Genomic DNA, 27,019 nt, shown 5'->3' on the forward strand with positions numbered 1-27,019 from the left:
GTCCACATCCAAGATAGGGTCTTAAGTGCTGTATCCTCCAGAGGGTAGGGATGCTGTCATACACATGGCAGAACAACAGAAGGGGAAGGCAGGAAATCCATTCCTGAAAGCCTTTTAAGGCATTAAACTCAGCCTGGAGGGCAGATCCCTCATGGTCTAATCACCTCTTAAAGGCCCCATCTTCCAGTACCATGACATTGGCAATTAAATTTCAGCATGAGTTTTGGAGAGGGCAGACATTTACATCATAGCAATGTCCTTTATCCAGTTGAGGAAGTTCCCCTTTATTCTTAGTCTGCTGAGAGACTTTATCATGTATGACTGCTGGTTTGTCAAATACTACATTGATTGATGTGATCATATGATTTTTCTTCTTTAGCTTGTTGATAAAATGAATCGCATTAATCAGTCTTCAAATATTGAATACATTTTTCATATCTGGGTATAAATCGCACTTGGTCATGGTGTGTAATCATTTTTATATTTTGTTCAATTTGATTTGTTAGTATTTTGTTGAGGATTTTTGCACTATGCTCATGAGAGATACCCGTCTGTAGTTTTATTTTCTTGTAAAGTCCTGATCTGGCTTTGGTATTAGGGTGATGATGGCTTTACATAGTGATTTAGAAAGTACGCTGTCTTCTTCTGTATTCTGGAAGATATTAAATTGGTATAATTTCTCATTAGCTGTTTAGGAGAATTCACCAGTGAATCTATCTGGACCTTCTGCTTCCTGTTTTGGAAAGTTATTATTGATTCAACTTCTTTAATATAGATGGGTCTCTACAGTAGATTGTATATTTATTCTTCTGTGAGATTTGGCAGATTGTGTCTCATAAGGAATTGATCCATTTGAGGTAGGTTATCAAATTTGTAGGCATAAAATTGTTTCTAGGATTCCTTGATTATATTTTAATGTCCATGGAATTTGTAATAGTGCTCATCTTTCATATCTGATATTAGTATTTTGTGTTTTTTCCCATTTTTTTCTAAGTTAGCCTGGCTAGATCCTTAATGATTTTAATGATCTTTTCCAAGAATCAGCTTTTGGTATTTCTGCCTACAAAATAGTGAATTCTAAACATGGTAAGGTGTATTAAAAGAAAAAATACTGAGAAATAATTCTGGAAATGTCAGGTGGAGTTGACTTAACCTTAAATATCTACCCAAGGCATTGGATTGAATGCTGAACCAAGCAGGGCAATGTTTTAATTAAGACCATGACTTTGAGATTAATCTCACAGCAGCCTATAAAATTAGTAGAAGACAGGCTTAAAGTCTTTGAAACTGGGCTGGAGGTTACTGGTTGTTCTGGTGAGAGACAGAGGGGTCTTAACCCAGAGTGCATTTCCTGGCTTTTTCTTGGGTGTGGGATAAAATCCTGACCACAACCTAGGCTTCGCCTCCCTCTCCAGCTTCAGCTATGTTATTTCTATGCCACACTCCGTACTGCAGCCCCAAGGGCCCTTCAGTGCCGTGATACTCCTCAGTCCTCTCCATCTGAAGGATTCACACGTGTGTGTCCTCTTCTTGCACCATTTTTATCTCCATGGCACATCTGGATGGCACCCACAACCTTAGTTCTCAGTCCAATGCCACTTACTTATTATTAGTCCAATTTACAAGGGGGGAAACCAAGGCCTAGATAACTTACTCAAGGACACACAACTAATAAGTGAATAGCTGGGATTTGTACCCAGAAAGTCTATTTACAGAGGTCACATAATGTGGCTACTTCCTGGACATATTTGGATTGCCATTTGAAGCAGGCATCTGCCAGGAACAAAGGATGCTCTCAGTTCCAGCCACCTCCCCACCTCTACAGTCAGTCTTCTTTGTATATCTCCTCTAGCTTTCTGTGTCTTTTCTGATTGACCAGACCCTGTTACACTTTTTAAACACAATTTTGGGTGGAGTTAGAGAGAACTGTAGCTAATCACCTATGTCTCCACTGTGTGATGCCCTCTAACACTAAAGTCACATGAGCACAGCCCTGTGGGTACTAAAGTTTAAGCTAAAAGCTGACATTGAGTACAGTGCGCATTAAGACTGATATATTAAATGCCAATTTTACAGAAGAGGAAACTGAACTAATTTAGGGTCACATATTTGATACTCTGACTTTTTAAAAGTTGCCATAATTTATTTAAAAGCACCGGGCGTGGTGGCTCAAGCCTGTAATCCCAGCACTGTGGGAGGCCGAGGTGGGCGGATCACGAGGTCAGGAGATCGAGACCATCCTGGCTAACCCGGTGAAACCCCGTCTCTACTAAAAATACAAAAAACTAGTGGGGCGAGGTGGCGGCGCCTGTAGTCCCAGCTACTCAGGAGGCTGAGGCAGGAGAATGGCGTAAACCCGGGAGGCGGAGCTTGCAGTGAGCTGAGATCCGGCCACTGCACTCCAGCCCGGGCGACAGAGCGAGACTCCGTCTCAAAAAAAAAATAAAATAAAATAAAATTTATTTAAAAGCGTTATTTTTTTCCCTTCGAATCTATCATCTTCTTCTGTATGTCTTTATCTTATCTTTCTCTCATTTGATAATTCTATTCCATCATGTAGATCAGGAATCAGAATCTACACAGAGAACGTTTTGCTTTACCATCTTAAAACTAAAACACAAATTTGTTAACTAGGTAAATGTTCTGAATGATCACAACCACCCATTTGTATTTCTAACAATAGACATGCCAATTTCCTTTTGATTAAGTTTGCTTATTTCTTCTATAGAAGCTTTCTATCACACAAGATAAGTTAAAACCATCCCATTTTGTTTATTTCCCACATATACTTTTTCCTACTGGTTTTAGGACTAGATGACTGACACAGGTACAGAGACGGAACCTGCATGTCCAGAGATTTTTTATTAACACATAGTGCATGCAGGCAGGATTAAGAGGATCAGACTTGGAGTTGGAGAGACTTTGGTTAAAGCTTGGCAGCTCTTCCTCCCTTAATGTGACCTGGGTAAGTTCACTTAGTGTCATAAAGTTTTTCGTCTTATGGAATGTATATCAAATTCCTAACAACCTGGTGAAATTATTATTGATTATATGAAATTATTATTGAGTGGTTAATTGTTTTGAGGATTAAATGAAATAATATATTTAAAGCATTAGCAAACATTCCTAACACACAGTCAACATCCACTATATGGTAACCATTGTTAGTAATAGTCTTTTTATATGTGGAATACATTAAATTATATAAATAGGGAATATAGTATCCTTTGGTAAATAAAATACTCAATTAACTTTTATATAATCGAAATGTTTTAATTGTGGCCTTGGTAATGTAGGGGTCCACATATGAATAATTGTTTTCAAAGTCTTCACAACATTTTTAAGTGTTATTGGGTCTGGTATGTATATATGTTTTTCATAAAAACTAATTTGAAAAGTTGATAATGAATACATGTAGGCAAAATGGGAATTTATATATGCAAGTGCCAATAAAGAGGAAATTAATGGAAGTAATTAAACCTGGATTTACTCCAGCTTTGGCACTTACTAGCTGACCTACAGCAAGTCACTAAACTTTCCAGAGATCCAGTTTCCACTTCTGTACAATAGAGATGATAATAATACATTGCCAGCTTTTTACTTGAGATGACTGGACAGGAACTTATGATTATGCTTCAGAGAGTCTACTCATCCTGAATTTGTAGGCATCATTTTGATGTTTGGGCACGTGTGGAGACTGGGAAGAGGGAAAGGTTGAGATCAGCATTGTCCAATGAATATATCATATGGGCAGCGTATGTAATTTCAGTTGTCTAGCAGCTACAGTGAAAGTTAAAAGAAACTGTCAAGTTTATTTTAATTACAAACCTTATTTCAGGGGGTCCTCAGCCCCCGGGTTGTGGGCCAGTACCAGCCTGTGGCCTGTTAGAAACCAGGCTGCACAGCAGGAGGTGGGTGGCGGGTGAGTGAGCATGACCGCCTGAGCTCTGCCTTCTGTCAGTTCAGCGGCCACATTAGATTCTCATAGGAGCATGAACCCAATTGCGAACTGCACAAGCAAGGGATCTAGGTTGCACACTCTTTATGAGAATGTACCTAATACCTGATGATCTGAGGTGAAGCAGTTTCCTCCCAAAACCATACCCCTTCCGCCCAGTCTGTGGAAAAAAATTGTCTTCCCTGGAGCCGGTCCCTGGTGCCAAAAAGGTTGTGGACCACTGCCTTATATAACTTAACATATTCAAAATATCATTTCATTGTGAAATCAACACGTAATTATTAGTCACCGATTTTGCGTTGTTTTTCTAAGTCTTTGAAATCAGAGTGAATTCTATACTTACAGTGCATCTCAATTCAAATGCCACATTTTCATTGTAAATACTTGATCTGTATTTTTCTTTTATAAAAAGTACAGTCACATACTCACGTTGTTCCAAATATACTTAAAGATTTTCCAGTAACTCGTCAAGTACCAGTTTTCAAATTTAAATGTAAATAAACCGTAATAAAATCAAATTGAAAAATTCATTCCCGGCGTCACACTAACCACATCTCAAATGCTCATGAGCCACATGTGACTAGTGTCTAATTTTTTGGATAGCCCTGATTTAGAACTTTCAACAGGTTTAAACAGGGGTCTATAACAACAGTAACATAACTGTGTAAGCTTCACCATATGGAATATTTCTCAGGAAAATTCGTTTTTCTGAATTAATAAATAATTATTTCTAATTGATCGAAAGAACAGTACATTCTTGATGAGAACACATGTGCACACGTGCGGAACAACACACACTGGGTCCTGTCAGAGGGTGGGGGTGGGAGGAGGGAGAGCCTCAGGAAGAATCGCTAATGGATGCTGGGCTTAATACCTCGGTGATGGGATGATCTGTGCAGCCAACCACCATGGCACCTGTTTGCCCATGTAACAAACCTACATATCCTGCACCTGTACCACTGAACTTAAAATAAAAGTTGAAGGAAAAAAAAGAACAGTATTTTCTTTCGGCAAAGTCAGGCTTTTCAAGACACGTTTATGAACTAGAGGTGTGTGAGGGTCCCACGCTAGCAGCGACAGGGAGATACTACCGTTGTGTTTAGTTGCTCTCAGGCAGCAAGACTTCAAGTACCTAAAAATATCCACAGACAACACCATTTCAATACCAACCAAAACTTTTAACAGCAACAAACAAAATTTAGAGACCTTACACAAAATTGGCAACTGTTTAATTATGTCTAAATAGAAGTGCTAAAAAAAAAATTAATGTTGAGATAGTATCATCATTGTTTCAAAAAAGAAAGGTGGCTGGGGTGAAGAAGCAGTGGGACTCCCATCCAAAATAGTAGTAAGAATTTGTTGTCAGAGAAAAGAGAGTTTTTCCTTAGAAAGTTCTGCTGCCAAACTTATATTGACAACATCATTCTTATTGCTTTATTTTTCTAAAACTTCATAGTAGAACAAGACTGCTGCCAAAAAGGCCTGTGAGGGCCTACAATTTAAAGGGGTATTTTTCCATCTGAGTACCTGACATCTTAGAGGGTTGGGAAATCAATTAATGAGTCCAAATAAATATTATGGTTTTAAATAAAAAGTAACTGAAATCACACTAAAAAGGAAAAAGAGAGTGAGAGAGAAACAAACAAACAACAAAAGGAAGAAGAAGAAGGAGGAGGAGGAGGAGCAGGAGGAGGAGAAGGAGAAGCAGGAGAAGAAGAGAAAAAAAAGAAAAAAGACTAAAATTTGTTCCATGAAATTCTTTTTTGAGTTCCGTGGGCGTGAATCTTTATTAGGTCACTTGTAAAATGTTCTTATTATAGGCCCTAGCCAGATGATTGAGAAAAACACTGGTGTAGAGATAAGCACGATAAAATCCTACTTTCAGGTGACTTAAAATTTTCATCCTGAGTACCATTAACGAACTTAATGAGCGAACGTAGGCCAATCAATTAATCTTTCCTTCCTCCACTTACTTTTCATTCATAAAATGTGTGTGAACCCCCTCTGGCAAATGAAAGAAACGTGAAGCCTTATAGTATGGTCTTTAAAGGGCCAAATAAACATGAGAGCTTATCGTAAGTCTCAAACAGCTTACATTTCCACCAATTATGACAGTGAACGAGTTGGCAACCATGGGCTACTCAAAGTCTCACCAGCAATCCCCTCTTCAGTCTGGGTTTAGGATAAACAAAGGCTACCTTGATGGTTTATTGGAATATCTGACTTTATTTCTCTATTATGTCTAAAATCAAAATTCACAAATCATATATTTTCCATATCTACTATCACTGTAATTACCATCTTCAGACATCCTACCAGATACATCAGGCTGGAAATACAATAGGTGACATAGTGACAAAATATATTTTAATACGTAAGGCACGTTGTCGGAGAGGAAACTTTTCCCTGGTGTTAAGCCAGAAAAACTCTAAGGGATGATTTTAAATCCGAACCACACTTGAGTGGAAGGCAGTGGAACAGAGAAGCATTTGCTGGGAGCATTGAAAGAGCTCCGACTTTGCCATTCTCTGAGCCTGGCTTTTCCTCCAAGTCCTTGCAGGCTGATTCAGAGAAAAAATGCTTTAATATTAGTGTATGCCTTACATTTGTTTATTCTAAATGATGGCAGTTTCTTTTGAAAAATGTTTTATTTGTGTAAATGTAGGGAGTCAAAATGCAATTTTGTGACATGCATATACTGTGCAGTGACGAAGCCAGAGATTTTAGCAGGCACATCACTGGACGAACAAACTTTGTGCTTCTTAAGTAATTCTCATTCCTTACTCTCTGCCATCTCCCCACCCTTCTGAATGTCTACTGTCCATCATTCCACACTCTTATGTCCACGTGTACACGTCATTTAGCTCCCACTTACAAGTGAGAGTGTTCACTATTTGTCCTTCTGAGTTGTTTCACTTAAGATAATGGCCTCTGATTCCATCCATGTTGCTGCAGAAGACAAAGTTTTATTCTTTTTCATGGCTGAATAGTATCCTATTGTGTGTGCGTGTGTAAACACATACATACATATATATCTATATATGTATAATTTTGCTTATCTAGTCATTCATTGATGGACACTTAGGTTGATTCCGTATCTTTGTTATTGTGAATTGTGCTGCGATAAACATGCAAGTGCAGGTATGTTTTTTGATGTGATTTCTTTTCCTTTGGGTTGATACCCAAAAGTGGGATTGCTGGATCAAATGATTGTTCTATCTTTAGTTCTGTGAGAAATTTCCATGCTGTTTTCATAGAAGCTGAACTGATTTGCATTCCTTCTCACAGTGTATACGAGTTCCCTTTTACCCGTGTCCTCGCTAGCATCTGTTATTTTTTGTCTTTTCAATAACAGCCATTTTGACTGGAGTAAGATGATGCCTCATTGTGGTTTTAATTCGCATTTCTCTCATGGTTAGTGATGATGAGCATTTTGTCATATGCTTTTTGGCCATTTTTTCCTCTTTTGAAAAATGTTTATTCATTTCCTTTGCCCACTTTTCATGGGATTATTTATTGTTATTTGTTGTTGTTGTTTGAGTTCCTTGTAAATTTTGGATATTAGTCCCCTGTGCACAGTTTGCAAATATTTTTTCCCATTCTGCACATTGTCTGTCAACTCTGTTGATCGTTTCCTCCTCTGTACAGAAGATCTTTCATTTAATTAAATCCCATTTGCGATGTTTCATAAAGCATTTCCGAAACTGAAGAAAGTTATTTGTCTATTCTGATCCAGTTCAAGCCCCTTGATTTCACTGTGAGAAAAGGGAGTGCTAGGGAGGCGAAGGCCATCCAGTTAATAAACTCCTGAGCCAGAAGTCAACTGGGATCTACTCCCTGTAGCTCCTGACATCCTGAATCCAAACGGGGAGAGAATGCCCTATGAGCAAGTTTCCTTCTTTTTCTTATTAAATTCTCCTTGGGGGACTGAATCCATACACTGAAGATAAAACCAAAAGAAGTTAGCAAATACAGCAACCTGAAATCAATGTGGAGAGAGCAGGGAAAGGTGAATTCATCCCCTCAGAAAGTTCAAATGTGCTGTTTAGACAGCTTTGCACTCACCATGGCCATGGCTGTGGTCTTGTGACCTTTCAGTGGCATCTCTGAAAGCAGTTTGACCCTGAGTTGTCAAGGATTTTGGCTTCTATCTTCTCTTATCTTCAAAGGCATTTTCACTAAGAATTTCCACCCCAAATTTTGGAATCCTTGTAAACATCTCATCTATTTCCGCCCTTTGCTTTGGTAACTTGGAATATATTTGTGCCAGTAACAATCTCACAAAATATCAAGGGGGAAAGCAGGAGGTTATTTTCTGTCCAAACTCTGTGTGTTGGAAAGCAGTTTGCTCCCTCTGAAAGTAACCGTGACTAATGCAATGCTCTGATAAAAGCTGTCCTCCTGGGAATACTTCAGAAGGATCACAGACTTTAGAGCCATAAAACCTGTCTGGCCGAGAGATATGCAGACATGGTGTTATTTCTATTTGCTTATGACCAGAATTGGACTGGCCACTCCTTTCGAAATGAAGTTCGTCAGTGTCTACAACCTAACATTTTCACTTAAACGTCAAAAGTGAAAATTTTCTTTTTGTTCCAAAACTATTAGGGATTGCAGGCAGAAATGTGATAAAAGTTTGAAAGCAGGAAAACATAACAAAGAAACATCATCAACAGCAGAGGAAATTATGAAGCATTTGCCTATGGTGCTACCTGGTTTGACTTCAGAGGTGGAAAAATTCTAATTTTTCTCTATTGATCAGTAGTCATTTTTATTTCATTTTATTTTATTTATTTTATTTTATTTTTTGAGACAGAGTCTTGCTCTGTTGCCTAGGCTGGAGAGCAGTGGCATAATCTCGGCTCACTGCAACCTCTGCTTCCTGGGCTCAAGCCATTCTCCTGCCTCAGCCTCCTGAGTAGCTAGGACTACAGATGCATCCCACCACAACTGGCTAATTTTTGTATTTTTAGTAGAGATGGGGTTTCACCACGTTGGCCAGGCTGGTCTTGAACTCCTGACCTCCTGACCTCAAGTGATCCGCCTGCCTCAGCCTTGCAAAGTGGTGAGGTTACAGGTGTGAGCCACCGCGCCCAGCCCATCTTTTATAATAATAACCTGTTGGTGATGTGTCGTCCCTTCAGCTTGTTATATTTGCTTTTAAGCTTCCTTCTTTTTCTTACGGTATTTTAATAAATAAGACGCAAATGTAATTCAAAGGATTTTTAAAAGTCTCTTCTATCTCTTTGCTCTCCAGAGTGCAAAAATCCCAACAAGTAAAAGTTCACATTTTGAATGCATGTGCCTACAGACCATCGATATCTACTCTTCAAAACAGTTTTTATTTAACAACATACCTGATATTTTTCCAGGTGGACTTGTTTAGGTAAAATTAATAGAAAGCTTCAACCTGCTCATCTAAAAAATGGGAATCTTATCTCTCTACGTAATGGTTGGGTGGGTTATGCCTGGCACATGGTAGGCTCTCAAATTCATAGGTTTGTTTATTGTCATTATGGAGGAAAAGAGTGCAGTACACGTGTAACGATTAACTGCCACATTTCTGCTATTCCTTGCTAATGAGGTTATATTTTGTAGAAAACAGGTATAACGTGTATTTATTCCATAAATGCTATCTATTCAAATCAGTCCTTAAGTCATTGCTTCTTTGTCTTCTATTTGCCCTACTATATAAAACCATATGTACTGAATAAAAGTACACACCAGTTGATGAATACTTATTTCAAACTTGTACACTCGTTCCCCTTTGCTAAGAGATGTCTAAAAGCATTCTTTCTGCAATACGCGCTAGAAGATCCAAACCTCAGTCACTGAAGGATACTGAAGGCATCATAGCTTGACGGCGCTGTGATTGTCTAATTCATTAATACCTCCCTGCCCTCTCTCCTAGAGTTGTATTTTTTTGTACGGTTAAGTCTTTTACCCAGAATAACATAGTAATGCTACACAAAGAGTGATGTATGCTCACTTGAAAAAATACTAGTTGGATTTCCAAAACAGAAACAGAAATAGCTGGAGTTCCAAAGTAGACATCTATTCACATTGCTGTCTATGTAGACTCTTATTTTCTCTTTTGTGTAAGTCTTGTTTTTGCATGTTTTACCCTTTCCTCATGCCTGGACTGTGGCTAATATAGTACCTGTTCATCTAATGTAGCATACCAGGGGAGAGGCAGGGAGGGAAATTACTGATTATAAATATCCCCAAAGCATACTGCTTTATAAAAATGTAGGTCCTCCCTGTCTGGATATAAAAATCTTCTGCATAGGTGAAAAAAAAAAAATTGAAAAATGCAGCCCTCTGCTCTGCTGGCCCTAAGTCCTGGCAAGAACATGTCAGTGTCTCTGGGAACTGCTGAGGCTGAAGGAAGGATCTGTTACCAGCTCAGCTCCCTCTCCCACTGACCCCATGCCGGCGGACAAGTCCCTTGAACAGATTGTGCCAGTCTGATGCCAGGTAATTGCCTTTCAATTCCTGTTTCTGCAGATCCCCTGCTTCCTGTGGGATTGTGGGCTACACACATTCCTGCTCAAAGCTCAAGAGCATAGCACCGGGACGTCGGGAAACCGTCCACCCTTTGCAACCTGCCGTGTCAACTCCCAGCAAGCTCAAGCTGCAGTTTACCCTGGTTAAGGATGGCTTAAACAAAAGCTTGAACACAATAATGTTGGCTGTTTTACAATGAAAACTAATAGTTTTAGCTTAATCCACATGCCAGTTCTGGATCATTTGCAACACTTCTTACAATTATTGATGTTCTTCCCAACATCCATTTCATGCTCAACTGGGCTTCTAGATGATTTTAAAGTTTTGTGTTATTTTGCTTTGTTTGGTTTTGTTCCCTTGAAAAGAAGACGGTTTGACTTGTGGGACAGACATATTGCTATGTAAATAGACCCAGAATAAATGAAAGAGCCACTCAGACAACCCGTTTGCCTCTTCCCTTAGACTTCCAATTTGACTTCTCTCCAGTGAGAAAGGATTGAAAAAGACTGCTTGTGGGGGTCACAGGAGTTCCAGGGGGGCTGCTAGGGAGCCAGCTCTGCAAGGTTGATGCAGGGAACAAGTTGGCACATGCTGTTTTATGTCACGGAAGAGTGACAACCACCAAGGAGCTTTTCTATCGAGCCAGTTATCAACCCGTAAGGAGTGACGTGCACAGGGCACTGCTTACCTGAAGCCAGCATCTCAACCCCATGTGCAGAAGTCCGGTTATGTTCATCCAGGAGATGAGAAGACAAGTCGAGGCTACAAGGCGTGTTTCTGTGGGCTCGTCTAGGCAGCACAGCTTGAGCGTAGGGCAGATCTTCAGAGCATACAGCTCAGCGGAAGAAGGCACGGGCTGCTCCTGCGTGTACCAAAGACGGGAGAAGGGTAAGAACAGAGCATCAGGAGAGGTGCCATGCCCCCAACTCTGTCCTGGGGTGACGGCAGTGGCTGGCCTAGTGTCTGAGTCTGTGCCATTCTCCTTTTGCCACTGTGTTCCTCGTCTGACACTCCAGCACAAAGACTGATTCCCTGCTTTTCAGCCATGGCTTCCCTTGAGGTTGGATCCAGAGGTGCCCCCTATGGGGACACCTGGTTCTGGGCATCAGAAGTGGGTTCTCAAAGCTCTACAGACTGGGTGCTTTCAAACCACAGCCAGGCACTGCTGGTGATATGAACACAGACACAAAGCCATCACCACTAAGAATCATTTTATACCTGTAAAATGGCTTTGCCTGGCAGTGGCTCACGTGGGAGGGGCCTCTATAGAGGGGATCTGAGGTCCAACTTGTGAATATCAATTATTTGTGTTCTTCTCATACTTCTTACTCTGCCTTCGGGTACAAGTAGAGATTAGCCAAATGCTGTAGGACCTACAGAATTTCTACTTTATTCCCAAATGCTGAAAACAGAAGGTGAACTTTGGGATCTTCGGGACAAAAAAATAAGACTTTTTAACATGTGATGCTTTTTCTTTCCTCCTACTCAAAAAGTTATAGGAATGAGTTAATGTTTCAAAGATGTTTATTGCTTTTTTTGTGGGAGGAGGTGCATGATGAAATATGCTGACCCATAGTGCTTCCAGAGGAGGAAGCACAGAGACAGGTTCCTGTAGAGGATGTCAGCCTGGAGCATTTGATTTTCACCAGCAGAATATAATGAGGTGTAAAGGATTCAATTTATCTCTGTCACTTCCCTCTCGACTTTTGTTTGTACTTGGTGGCCCATGGGTTAATTAAAACACTATACCAACATCTTTGGTCTTTATATATGCACAGATTATAAACCAAGCTGTTGCATGTATCATCATTCTGAATAATTAAAAAACATACACATGTATGCTTTCTATGTATTAAATTTTCTATTTGTGTGAAGTATATATAGAAAATTCAAGAAAGATAAAATTAAGGTTTCTAATGTGTTATAAAAACGGGAACTTCATAGCCCACTTTGGAAAACTGGCCCGACTCTTCCATGTGATTATTATGGCGTGAATCAGTATTTTCCTTGACATTTATTTACTTTAGGTTACCAAAACTATCTTTTGAAACTGTGGGGACACTACTTTGATTTCACTTTTCTATTACTTATTACAATTTCTGCATTCCTAAATATGCATAGTTTTGCTATATATATATATATACTTTTTTTTTTTTTTTTCAGATGGAGTCTTGCTCTGTCTCCCCGGTTGGAGTGCAGTGGCGCAATCTTGGCTCACTGCAAGCTCCACCTCCCAGGTTCATGCCATTCTCCTGCCTCAGCCTCCCGAGTAGCTGGGACTACAGGCCTTTGTCACCAGGCCCGGCTAATTTTTGTATTTTTTTCTTTTTTAGTAGAGATGGGGTTTCACTGTGTTAGCCAGGGTGGTCTTGATCTCCTGACCTCGTGATCCGCCCACCTCAGCCTCCCAAAGTGCTGGGATTACAGGCATGAGCCACCGTGCCTGGCCGCTATATTTTTATTCTGCTTTAAAGGAATGTATAAGTCAAGCCCCAGGATGATGATTTGATTTTTAAAAAAGGTTTGCATTAAGTATCTAGAGATTTATTTTCAAAGCTAGCTCAATTTGGTGTGTGCAGTTTGAAGAAACTGCAATTCATATGTTGCCCCACTGTGAGGGAAAATGGTAACTACACATTTTGTAGGTTTTGACCAGCAATTAAAAAAAATTATCCCCAAATCTTGTAAATCAGGATTACTTTTTTATTATTTAGATACAATGAAAAGTGATATCTCCTGGACTCTCATGATTGTCCTCTATTCCATTTTGCTCTGTGATACGGACATGTAATTTGGTGAAACGACTTCATATTTTGCTAGAGCAGGGACACAGGCTGCATGCAGATGCCACCACTCCAGCACTCCTGCCTGTACTGAATTATGCCATGACATGCCATACACACAAAGTGAGGATGCCGTTTCTGACTTGCTCTTTCTCTGTTTCCCAATGACGGCACCTCCCAGGCATTCATTCTCGCTGCCTTCCCACAGGACTCCCTCTTCCACTCTTCCATGGTAGCCATACTCATGCCTGTAAATGGAGACACTGTTTGTTGCTCACTACTGGGAGAACATTTCAGTACCCTGCCTTTTCCCCTAGGACAAAGTCTACGCCTGCTGGAGTGGAGTACAGAGCCGTCCGAGGGCTGCATCTTGCTGTTTCTTCCGTCTCATCTGCTACTACTTTTTGGCTTACTTAAAAAAAGAAGAACCTAATGAAACTTAGATAAAGATATGGAAAACTATATGAAGTATCTATGTATTCACCATGAAGACAGAAGAGATATTAAGATTTTCATACATTTGCTGTAAATATACCTAATTTACTGAAATGGTCACCTGCCATTTCTTCCTTTCTCACTTTTCCCAAAGACATGAATGTTCTTAAAGGGTGTAAGCACATATTTATAATTCTATAATATAGGTGTCCATGCATGTATAAAATAGACTCTACAAAATTATATAACAGTGTTTGATTATTTTTAGTTATTTATTTTTATTTTACTTTAAGTACTGGGATACATGTGCAGAACGTGCAGGTTTTTTACACAGGTATACATGTGCCATGGTGGTGTGCTGCACCTATCAACCTGTCATCTAGGTTTTAAGCCCAGCATGCATTTAGTATCTGTCCTAATGCCCTCCCTTCCATTGTCCCTGACCCCTGACAGGCCCCAAAGTGTGATATTCCCCTCCCTGTGTCTGTGCAGGGACATGGATGAAGCTAGAAGCCATCAATCTCAGCAAACTAACGCAGGAACAGAAAACCAAACACCACATGTTCTCACTCATAAATGGGAGTTGAACAATGAGAACACATGATTATTTTATTTTATTTTTTTATTTTTATTATACTTTATGTTCTAGGGTACACGTGCACAAAGTGCAGGTTTGTTACACATGTATACATGTGCCATGTTGGTGTGCTGCACCCGTTAACTCGTCATTTACATGAGGTATTTCTCCCCTCCCACGACAGGCCCCGGCGTGTGATGTTCCCCGCCCTGTGTCCAAGAACACATGATTATTTTAAACGTATTTTTTCTTACTTGGACTTCAGATGAAAAAAATGAGGTAAACAATATGTCACAATTTATAGTGTACTATTGGTATCAGTTCACACAAAGCCTCTCTCTAATCTCGTTTTAATATTTTCCCCCTTTCTCATCCCTACATGAGCCTCCACTTATATGCATGTAATATGAAATAGGGTTTTAAATAGGCTAGTTAGGGAAATGTTTTTGGAAAAGAAATATTCAAGTAAAGACTTAATGAAGGTGAGGATATACAGTACCCTTGAAATAACTAACTTCATCTTAGAAAAGAGTCCATTTTATATCTCACAGCGCTTTGCCAACAAGAGTATGATGTTTTGCTTAATAAACAAATTTTAAAAAAGACTGCACCAACCAGATAAGGACACCAACAAGCAGACTTTTCTACTATCAGTACTCACCAGAGGACTCTGACTGTAAAAGTGCAGGCCTCCAGCAGCTCGAAATGGCTCCCTTACCTGATACCATCTTGCAGTCACTCATGATAAGAACTCGGCACCTGCCATGGAAGGCACCTGCCCCATTAACAATTCTTCCTTGCTAGATCCGGGACCACCCACCTGGCCTAGACCAGAACTCCTTTTGTCTTCTTCACTCCCCCGGACTGATTCGCTAACCCTTTCTCCTATCTCTTTTTCCTCTTGATGTTAAATGTGACTTTGTTGTTGAATGTTTAACCTATAACATTTGTGTATTAAGTATATTATTATTATTATTATTATTTTTTGAGACGGAATCTCACTCTGTCGCCCAGGCTGGAGTGCAGTGGCGCGATCTCGGCTCACTGCAAGCTCTGCCTCACAGGTTCTCCTGCCTCAGCCTCCCGAGTAGCTGGGACTACAGGTGCCCGCCAGCTCGCCCGGCTAGTTTTTTTGTATTTTTTTTAGTAGAGACGGGGTTTCACCGTGTTAGCCAGGATGGTCTCGATCTCCTGACCTTGTGATCCGCCCGTCTCGGCCTCCCAAAGTGCTGGGATTACAGGCTTGAGCCACCGCGCCCGGCCAAGCATATTATTATATATGGTTTGCATTATTGACTGACTTGTGCAGTGACTTGAGCCTGTGAGCCCAAGGCTCTGTCTACCAAGTAAACGGGAAGGATGAAAGAGAATTGCCTCCTTGGGAACTCCACTGTAGCTCATGGCTTTTGTGATAGAAATAGCATCCAAAAATAAAAAAGCCTGGCATTGCAAAAAGACACAAACATGCATGAACCTGATTATCTCTAAACTGGCACGGCTCATGACAGCCAGGAGTTTGCCATACAGCTATCTGGAGGGCGTGGTGGTGTGGAAAACATGCTTGCAGAGAATAGACAGTGCAAGGGTCTTAGCTCCTCCCATCATGTTTGATGGACTTCTTAGGCCTGCGTTCACTTAGCAGATTGTCATGCAGAGAATGAACCACTGCGATGTTCAGTGGCACGTCGGGACAATCAGGGCCTTTCAGATAACATTATGTCAGAGATGGGGCTACAGGCACACTGCATTCAGAGATAAGTTGACTGAGGCCAAGACTCCATGCTGACTGGGGAGCCACAGTAGTTTTGTGGGTCTCCAGGAGTTTCTGTCCCTTTAAATCCCATAAGAATAACCCCAGAAAGACCTGCTATTCCCTTTCCCCAGTGCACCATGGCAAATGGTGGCAGATTCCTCCAGGAAAGGTGCCAGTAAGCTGCAGAACATATCTACCTATACCTGCACTGAGGGCTCTTCCTCCCAGGGGCCTGGGTCTGCCTTCTTGCTCATTCCAGGTGCTCTATGTTTCAACTGTGTCCACTCAGGACCAGGTAAGACGATGTGAATTTTCTACATACGGCCTCAAATAATGTTTCTGCCCATCACATCTCAAAACCATGTGTGTTAAGCAACACCTTGGTAGGTCGCCCAACTATTTCACCACTACAGAACGCTGTGTATCCAAATGTCAGATTAGGAGCCCATCCCTGGGGCTTACTGCGGTAATTGCACCACTTGGGCTCTGACTTCTAACCAGAATGTGTTATTCTCAAAGAGATCATAGTGTGCGTCTGGCTTAATCCTCCAGCATCCCCTCCAGCGTGGAGAGGGCACCCCCACAGAGCTTTTGCTCCCCCTCCTCCTAACGCTTTTCTTAGTGGTGAGAAGGGAGTGCTTTCCGAGCCTTTTTAGAAACTGATGGGGGAGTTGAGAAGCATGCACATAATCCATCCAATCCAACACCTTCCACTTCCTGAGCCCTCAGACATCTTTCTCTATGGTGGGTCAGGGAGTTCCAGCATTGCACCTCATTGATCATAAGCCACCATTAAGTCCAGGCAACCATGAGCCAACTCAATTGCCCCCAAGGGCTTACATCAACGCATTATATCCCAAATCTTAGGTAATTTAGCACAAGAGTTTTCCTTCTTGGTGTAATACCCAAGAATCGATTCCCACGTTGCTCTGCCGAATCCTACTGGTACAGCTTGGGAAGTCCTGAAATTCTTAGCAGGACTTGGCTTCATACTCTCAAGTCTACGTTCTTCCGGGACATGATTCTATGAACCTGCATTCAGGGAGGAATTGTGGACGACTCCTGGAGACAACTGGCATCACTTGTCAGGCAATCACCCCAGAAACAGCTACCGAGGGAGGTTTGCCTGGGAGAAACTTCTTTCCTCCGATTAAGTGGAGGAACTGCCCTAACCAGCAAGGGGATCTGAGGGATTAGGGGTTTTGAAGAGCTCGGCTTATTTGCATGTGCTCAGTGGTCTTCCTCCAACATCTTAAGATCCCTCTTTTGCTCCATCTGTTCCCAAACCATCACCTAAGCAACCTTACAGGGTAGAGCAGCACATCTCTGCGACCTTGCAACTCCGGTGTGAGGCAGTCCTTCCCAGGCATAATACAGTACACTTCTACCTCCCACCGCCACCCCGTTACAAGCCAGTCATTCAAGGCAGTCGATGTGTCTTCTTCCTTGGGTACAATCTCTACAGCCAGCAGCATTAGCTCTCTGCCCTTTCTACCATAATTGCCATTATTGCCAAAACAACTCACTGCCATAGCCACCCGAACTCCTCATGCCTTGATGTCCACCAGCACTTCTTCCTATGGAAGTGCTTCTATGAACCATCAGCGTCAGTGCATGCCATGAATGAGCAGCGTCTCATCCCACCCAGCAATGAGATTATCCCTATCTTCATTGATCCTGTAAGAAATTCAATTTAGAATCCCATTTTCAGGGTTATTTTTGGAGGAACTTTCTGCTGAAACGTACTATATCAGTTAGAAACCCTCATAAGACACAGACGGTGCAAACACACGAGAAATTGACAGACGTTTAATAAAAGTGCCACTTGCAAAGAAGTAAGCGAAACTAAAGGTTAGTGCAGTACCTTGAAGCTAGCAACAGCGGGTCCTCATGCACGTCCTGATGGGGCCCGGGGAGACAGTGATGCCAGAACAGTGAAAGTGTGGCTGAGAGTGTGCCACCTGATAGGAGCTGTGACTTCCAGCAGAGGCACAGGACCAAGTTTTAGCAACGTAGCAGGAAGACAGCAGGCGGAATAAACACCCCAAACTCACCGTCTCCCTCTGACCCTTGATTTCCTGTTCATAACTCTTATTTGTGGAACCCAGTTGAAAGCCATATTCAAGGAAGCCCCTTGAAGCCAATCTACAAACTATGGGTTGAGTATCCCTTATCCAAAATGCTTGAGACTAGAAGGTGTTTCTGACTTTTATTTTTTTTAATTTTGGAAAATTGATATGTGTGTGTGTATATATATGTGGAGTATGTGTGTATATATATACATGTATATATGTGTGTGTGTATACATATATGTATGTGTGTGTATATATGTGTGTATATGTGTGTGTATGCGTATATATACACATTATGTGTGTGTGTATATATGTGTGTGTGTATGTGTGTGTGTATATATATATACACGTATATATATGTGTGTGTGTGTGTGTGTGTGCATAAAATAAGATATCTTGGGGAGATGACCCAAGTCTGAACACAAAATTCATTTATGTTTTATATGCACCTTATACACATAGCCTGAAGGTAATTTTATACACTATTTTAAATAATTTTCTGCACGAAACAGTTCGTGTTAAGCACTAATGTGTGAAATTTTGCACTTGTGGGTGATTAAAAAGTTTCATATTTTGGAGCATTTTGAATTGTAAATTTTTGAATTGGAGATACTCAACCTGTATCAGCAAATAGAGAAAATTGTAGAAAACGACGATTAGCATAGCACATAGATATAACCATTTCCACCTTTTCAGTTTGTAAGACCAGCCATCACTATACCACCAGGCCATGCTTTTTCCCCTGCTGGAGTCAGGGAGGCTGGACAGCTTGGCCCCAAGAGGTATTCCCCGCAGCCCAGCACACCGGCTGTGCAGACCGCAGCCAGACTGCTTCTTCAGGCTGGACCCTGACCCGTTCCTCCTCACTGGCTGGGGCCTCTCTGTGGGAACTTCAACAACTCCAATGAGGGGTTCAGGGACAGAACTCTGATCTCCCCGGGCCTGAGCCCCTGGAGAGGGAGGAGTGGCCATAGTCTCTGTGGACCAGCAGGCTTAGTCTTTCCTCCTGCTCGCTCTGTGGAATCCTGGCAGCCCAGCTGAGTGGGTTTTCCCTCAGTGCAGCACACCCCCTCCACCAAGGGACAGCCAAAGTGCTTAGTTAAATGGGTCCTGCTTCCTGTGCCACCCAACTGGGTGAGACCTCCCCAACAGGGGTTGCCAGACACCCTGTATAGGAGTGTTCCTACTGACATCAGGTCAGTGACCATCAAGGTCAGAGATCCAAGAGGAAGGAGCAGGCACCCATCTTTGCTGTTCTCCAGTCTCCTTGAGTGACATCTCCAGGCGTATGAGTGAATCAGATGAATAGGACCTGAAGTGAACACCCAGAGAACAGCAGCAGCCCTACAGAAGAGAGACCTGACTATTGAAAGAAAAATAAGCAAACAGAAAGGGACAACAATAACATCAACAAAAAATGCCCCACAAAAACCTCATCCAAGGGTGAGCAGCCTCAAACATCAAAACTAGACAAACTCATGAAGATGAGAAAGAATCAATGAAAAAATGCTAAACATCTCTTCTCAAAATGATCACAACAGCTTTCCAGCAAGCGTGCAGAATTGGACAGAGGATGAGATGGATGAATTGACAGAAGTAGGCTTCAGAAGGTATTAGCAAACTTTTGCTGAAGAAAAGGGGCATGTTCTAAGCCAACACAAAGAAGTTAAGAGCCTTGGTAAAAGAAGGTTACAGGCACTGCTAACTAGAATAACCAGTTTAGAGAGGAACATAAATGACCTGATGGAGCTGAAAAACAGCACTAGAACTTTGTGAAGCATACACAAGTATCAATAGCTGAATCAATCAAGAGGAAGAAAGGTTATCAGAGATTGAAGACTATCTTGCTGAAATAATGCAGGCAGACAAGATTAGAGGAAAAAGAATGAAAATGAACAAACAAAACCTCCAAGAAATATGGGACTATGTCAAAAGACTGAACTTATGACTGATTATAGTACCTGAAAGAGAGGGAGAGCATGGAATCAAGTTGGAAAACACACTTCAGGATATTATCCAGGAGAACTTCCCCAACCTAGTAAGACAGGCCAAAATTCAAATTCAGGAAATGCAGAGAACCCCATTAAGACACTCCACGAGAAGATCAACCCCAAGATACATAATCATCAGATACTGCAAGGTTGAAATGAAAGAAAAAATGTTAAGGGCAGCCAGAGAGAAAGGCCAGGTCACCTACAATAGGAAGCCCATCAGGCTAACAGCAGATATCCCAGCAGAAACCTTGCAAGCCAAAAGAGAATGGGGACCAATATTCAACACTCTTAAAAGAATTTCATATATCTGCCCAAATTAAGCTTCATAAGTGAAGGAGAAATAAAATCTTTTTCAGGCAAGCAAATGCTGAGGGAATTTGTCATCACCAGGCCTGCCTTGCAAAAGCTCCTGCAGGAAGCTCCAAATGTGGAAAAGGAAAAACTGGTATGAGCCACTGCAAAAACACAGCAAAATATAAAGACCAATGACACTATGAAGAAACTGCATCAACTAGTGTGCAAAATAACCAGCTAGTACCATGATGACAGCATCAAATTCACACATAACAATATTAAACTTAAATGTAAATGGGCTAAATGCCCCAATTAAAAGACACAGACTGGCAAATTGGATAAAGATTCAAGTCCCAACTGTGTGCTGTATTCAAGAGACCCATCTGACATGCAAAGACACACATAGGTTCAAAGTAAAGGGATGGAGGATTATTTATCAAGCAAATGGAAAGCAGAAAAAAGCAGGGGTGGCAAACCTAGTCTGTGACAAAACAGATTTTAAGCCAACAAGATCCAAAAAGACAAAGCAATGTATTACGTAATGGTAAAGGCATCAATACAACAAGAAGAGCTAACTATCCTAAATATATACACACCCACTACAGGAGCACCCAGATTCATAAAACAAGTTCTTAACCTACACAGAGAGTTAGACTCCCACACAATAATAGTGGGAGACTTTAACACCCCACTGTCAATATTAGATCAACGAGACAGAAATTTAACAAGGATATTCAAGACTTGAACTCAGCTCTGAATCAGGTGGACCTAATAGATATCTACAGAACTTTCCACCCCAAAACCACAGAATATACATTCTTATCAGTGCCACATGGCACTTACTCTAAAATTGACCACATAATTGGAAGTAAAACACTCCTCAGCAAATGCAAAAGAACTGAAATCATAATAAGCAGTCTCTCAGACCACAGTGCATTCAATAGCATTAGGATTAAGAAACTCGCTCAAAACCACACAGCTACAGGGAAATTGAACAACCTGCTCCTGAATGACTCCTGGGTAAACAGCGAAATTAAGGCAGAAATCAAGAAATTCTTTAAAAACAATGAGAACAAGGAGGCAATATACTAGTCTCTGGGACACAGCGAAAGCAATGTTAAGAGGGACATTTATAGCACTAAACATCCATATCAGAAAGCTAGAAAGATTTCAAATCAGCATCCTAACCTCACAATTAAAAGAACTAGAGAAGCAAGAGCAAACAGATTCAAAAGCTAGCGGAAGACAAGAAATAACTAAGATCAGAGCAGAAGTGAAGGACACAGAGACATGAAAATCCCTTCAAAGAATCAATGAATCCAGGAGATGGGTTTTTTTGAAAAACTTAATTAAATAGATAGACCACTAGCTAGACTAATAAAGAAGAAAAGAGAGAAGAATCAAATAGATACAATAAAAAATGATAAAGGGGATATCACCACTGATCCCACAGAAATACAAACTACCATCAGAGAATCCCATAAACACCTCTACATAAACAAACTAGAAAATCTAGAAGAAATGAATAAATTCCTGGACACATACACCCTCTCAAGACTAAACTAGGAAGAAGTCAAATCCCTGACTATACCAATAACCAGTTCTGAAATTGAAGCAGTAATAAACAGCCTACCAACCAAAAAAAAATCCCAGGACCAGCCAGATTCACAGCTGAATTCTATCAGAGATACAAAGAGGAGCTGGTACCATTCCTTCTGAAACTATTCCAAACAATTGAAAAGGAGGGGCTCCTCATTTTATGAGGCCAGCATCATCCTGATACCAAAGCCTGGCAAAGACACAACAATAAAAGATAACTTCAGGTCAATACTCCTGATGAACATCGATGCGAAATCCTCAGTAAAATACTGGTAAGCTGAATCCAGCAGCACATCAAAAAGCTTATCCATCATGATCAAGTCAGCTTCATCCCTGGGATTGAAGTCTGGTTCAACATATGCAAATCAATAAACATAATTCATCACATAAACAGAACCAATGACAAAAACCACATGATGATCTCTATAGATGCAGAAACGGCCTTCGATAAAATTCAACATTGCTTCGTGTTAAAAACTCTCAATAAACTAGTTATTGATGGAATATATCTCAAAATGGGAGCTATTTATGACAAACCCACAGTCAAGATCATATTCAATGGGCAAAAGCTGGAAGCATTCCCTTTGAAAACCAACACAAGACAAGGATGGTGTCTTTCACCACTCACGCCATCTCTCACCTCTCCTATTCAACATAGTATTGGAAGTTCTGGCCAGGGCAATCAGGCAAGAGAAAGAAATAAAGGGTATTCAACTAGGAAGAGAGGAAGTCAAGCTGTCTCTGTTTACAGATGACATGATCTTATATTTAGAAAACTCCATCATCTCAGCCCAAAAGCGCCTTAAGCTAATAAGCAACTTCGGCAAAGTCTGAGGATACAAAATCAAAGTGCAAAAATCACAAGCATTCCTATACATAAACAATAGACAAGCTGAGAGCCAAATCATCAATGAACTCCCTTTCATAACTGCTATAAAGAGAATAAAACACCTAGGAATACATCTTACAAGGGACGTGAAGGACCTCTTCAAGGAGAACTATAAACCATTGCTCAAGGAAATAAGAGAGGACACAAACAAATGGAACAATATTCTAGCCTTGTGGATAGGCAGAATCAATATCATGAAGATGGCCATACTGCCTAAAGTAATTTATAGATTCAACACTATTCCCATCAAACTACCATTGACATTCTTCACAGAATTAGAAAAAAAAAGTACTTTAAAATTCATATGGAACCAAAAAAGAGCCCATATAGCCAAGACAATCCTAAGCAAAAAGAGCAAAGCTGGAGGCATCACACTACCAGACTTCAAACTATAAATGAAAACAGCATGGTACTGGTACCAAAACAGACATATAGACCAATGGAACCGAATAGAGATCTCAGAAATAACATTGCACATCTACAACCATCTGCTCTTTGACAAACCTGACAAAAACAAGCAATGGGGACAGGATTCCCTATTTAATAAATGGTGCTGGGAAAACTGGCTAGCCATATGTAGAAAACAGAAATGGAACCCCTTCCTTACACCTTATACAAAAATTAATTTAAAAATTAGGATTAAAGACCTAAATGTAAAACCCAAAACTATAAAAATCCCAGAAGAAAACCCAGGCAATACCATTCAGGACACGGGCGAGGGCAAAGATTTTATGATGAAATTTCCAAAAGCAATTGCAACAAAGGCTAAAATTAACAGACTGGATCTAATTAAACTAAACAGCTTCTGCACAGCAAAACAAACAATCATCAGAGTAAACAGGAACCCTACAGAATGGGAGAAAATTTTTGCAATCTATCCATCTGACAAAGGTCTAATCAGATTTTACAAGGAACCTAAACAAATTTACAATTAAAAAAACACATCAAAAAGTGGGCAAAGGACATGAACAGATACTTCTCAAAAGAAGACATTTATGTGGCCAACAAAAGCGCAACATCACTGATCATTAGAGAAATGCAAATCCAAACCACAGTGAGAAACCATCTCACGCCAGTCAGAATGGCAATTATTAAAAAGTCAAGAAACAACAGATGCTGGAGAACCTGTGGAGAAATAGGAATGATTTTACACTGTTGGTGGGAATGTAAATTAGTTCAAGCATTGTGGAAGACAGTGTGGTGATTCCTCAAGTATCTAGAACCAGAAATACCACTTGACCCAGCAGTTGCATTACTAGGTATATACCCAAAGGAATACAGATCATTCTATTATAAAGATACATGCACATGTATGTTTATTGCAGCACTATTCACAATAGCAAAGCTATCGAACCAACCCAAATACCCATCATTGATAGACTGCATAAAGAAAATATGGTACATATACACCACGGAATACTATGCAGCCTAAAAAGGAATGATATCATTTTCTTTGCAGGGACACGGATGAAGCTGGAAGCCATCATTCTCAGCAAACTAACACAGGAACAGAAAAGCAAACACTGAATTTTCTCACTCATAAGTGGGTGTTGAACAAGGAGTACACAGGGACACAGCAAGGGGAACCACACACACCCAGGCCTGTCGGCGGGGTGGGGAGAGGAAGAGCATCAGGACAAACACCTAATGTATGTGAGGCTTAAATCCTAGGTGACAGGTGCACAGGTGCAGCAAACCACCATGGCACACGTACACCTGTGTAACCAACGAGCACATTCTGCACATGTATCCTAGAACTTAAAGTAAAATAAACATAATTATAATAATAAGATAAAAAATAAAAATAAATTTGTAAAATGCCTCAGTAATTTGGATAACTTTCAAGGATTTTTGCTTCATTGATTTATTTCTACCAGCATCACTCTGCTTTATATAAGATAGTTTTAGAATGCATTATAATATTGGGTAGAAATCTTCTGGTAGTCTGTTTTATTTTTTAAAAAAATTATGAGCAATTTTAGCAGGTGTAATTTTTCAGATGACAAATAATCATGTTCAAAAACATCATTTAAATGATAGATAGAATTGTGCTAAGTTTACAAATTGTAATTAGGACCATTTAAAAACAACATTAAACACTGAACAACCAAGTGAATTCAAATATACTAAAATGCCATATTGACCTAATGTGAAAACAAGACATAAACCAACCTTGAATAGAGATTTTTTTTTTTTTTTTTTTTTGTCAACTTCGGGCCTCTCCTGACAACGCTTATCTAAGATGAGTACAGGCCACTGGTACTGCTCTTTTTCTGTGATAATGATCTCCACTAATTGCCTTCATAATTCTTGTCATACACTCTAGTCACTTTGGCCAGTGGCTGTCTTCACTGCTCCTTTTTGTTCTGCCATTTTATCCCTCATTTGGAATAGACCTGGCATACATAGATTTTAAATAAAGGTTAAATAATTTGAAAAACACCTGTGATGTTAAGTAAATAAATCAGGGTACCTATTTTTCTAAATACTGAAGGGTTCATACCATGTTTTAAACAGGCAAGAGATATTGTTTGTATTCCATTGTCATGTGGTTTGCCCAGGAATTTGGGTTTGTGAGGGAACTTAGAGAACATGGATTTTAATTAGATAATCGACATGAGGAGGTTGGGGGGGACGCAGCATAGTGGAAGGAGTCCTCATTTGCCGTCTGAGGTTGGTACACATGTTGAACAGGAGTGACAGTGACAAATCATTAAGAAACGAGTTTCCCTATGCTATTGTAATTAGGTCTTTAGAAGTCAAAGCCATCCAGACATTCATTCAACTACAGATAACATTGATTTGTTTCCCATTTTTAACTGTTTGCCATTTTTACTTTAAATATCTTATATCGACCACCCTCTTCAGCTTGCCTCTGTTCCCTCCATTGCCTGCTGCTTAAACAGCCACTGCTACATAATATATTGCTTGCCTTCTGAGAGCAGGGAATTTGCCATTACAACTTGCACTTGGTTTAGAGACTAATGTTTTGTAGTATTGCTAATTACATGTCTTTCTCTTCCTCTAGGCTTAAAATTTCTCAAGAATACAGTATAATTATAAAAGCACAGAAAAAGGGCTTATGTCCATGTCTGAAATATCCCTTTGAACAACTGAATCATTAACTTGCTGGCTTGCTTTTGGGCTACAGATTCCCTCCTTTTTCTGGTTCCTGGAGATTACACTTTATTTCTGCTAGGTCAGTTATGCATTTTTGCATGTTTTTATAATATGCTAAATAAGTATATCTATTTGTTGTGGAATGAAATGTATGTTAGCTAAGTTTTGAATGAGAAGTTTGATGTTGAATTTTATCAACGGTCTTTTGGGCATCTATATGAATGATTGATTTTTTCTCACTTACTCTATTAACCAAGCAATGTACAAAAATAAAAATCCTGATAATAAAACATGGAAAGAGAATCAGGAGAGTTGAGCAGGTGCGTAATTTTTATTAATCAGACAAGTCTTCACTGAGAAGGTGACATGTAACTCAAGAATTGAGGAAAGAATATAAACAGGCATGAAATCCTTGAAGCAAGAGCTTGCTTAGTATTAGTATGTTAAAGGAAGGGCAAAAACCAGCCAGGCTGAAATCAAGTGACCATAAAACAGTCATAGAGGCTGGGCGTGGTGGCTCACGCCTGTAATCCCTGCACTTTGGGAGGTCGAGGCAGGCGGATCACGAGGTCAGGAGACCGAGACCATCCTGGCTAACATGGTGAAAAAAAAAAATACAAAAAAAAAAATAAATAAAATAAAATAAATAAAAATACAAAAAAATTAGCTGGGTGAGGTGGCAGCGCCTGTAGTCCCAGCTACTCGGGAGGCTGAGGCAGGAGAATGGCATGAACCCGGGAGGCGGAGCTTGCAGTGAGCCGAGATCGCGCCACTGCACTCTAGCCTGGGCCACAGAGCGAGACTCTATCTCAAAAAAAAAAAAAAAAAAAAGCAATAGAAAGTGAGGTCACAGAATTAGGAGATGGAGAACAAACTGGGTTTTGTCTCTCCAAAAGTGATGTCCATCCAGAACCTCAGAATGTGTCCGTATTTGGAATTATACAGTATTTGTCCTTTTGTGTCTGGTTTATTTCACTTTGCATAGCATCTTTAAGGTTCATCAATGTGTTGCAGCAGATGTCAGAATTTAATTTATTT

General features: G+C 40.3%; 1 pseudogene; it reads left to right on the top strand.

Moving 5' to 3' along the window:
- Nucleotides 1-10,612, top strand: part of LOC105524075 — a 95,258-nt pseudogene extending 84,646 nt beyond the window's left edge.
- The last annotated feature ends 16,407 nt before the right edge of the window (nt 10,613-27,019 follow it).

Source organism: Colobus angolensis, unplaced genomic scaffold, assembly GCF_000951035.1.
Source record: "Colobus angolensis palliatus isolate OR3802 unplaced genomic scaffold, Cang.pa_1.0 Scaffold113, whole genome shotgun sequence".
NCBI lineage: Eukaryota > Metazoa > Chordata > Mammalia > Primates > Cercopithecidae > Colobus > Colobus angolensis.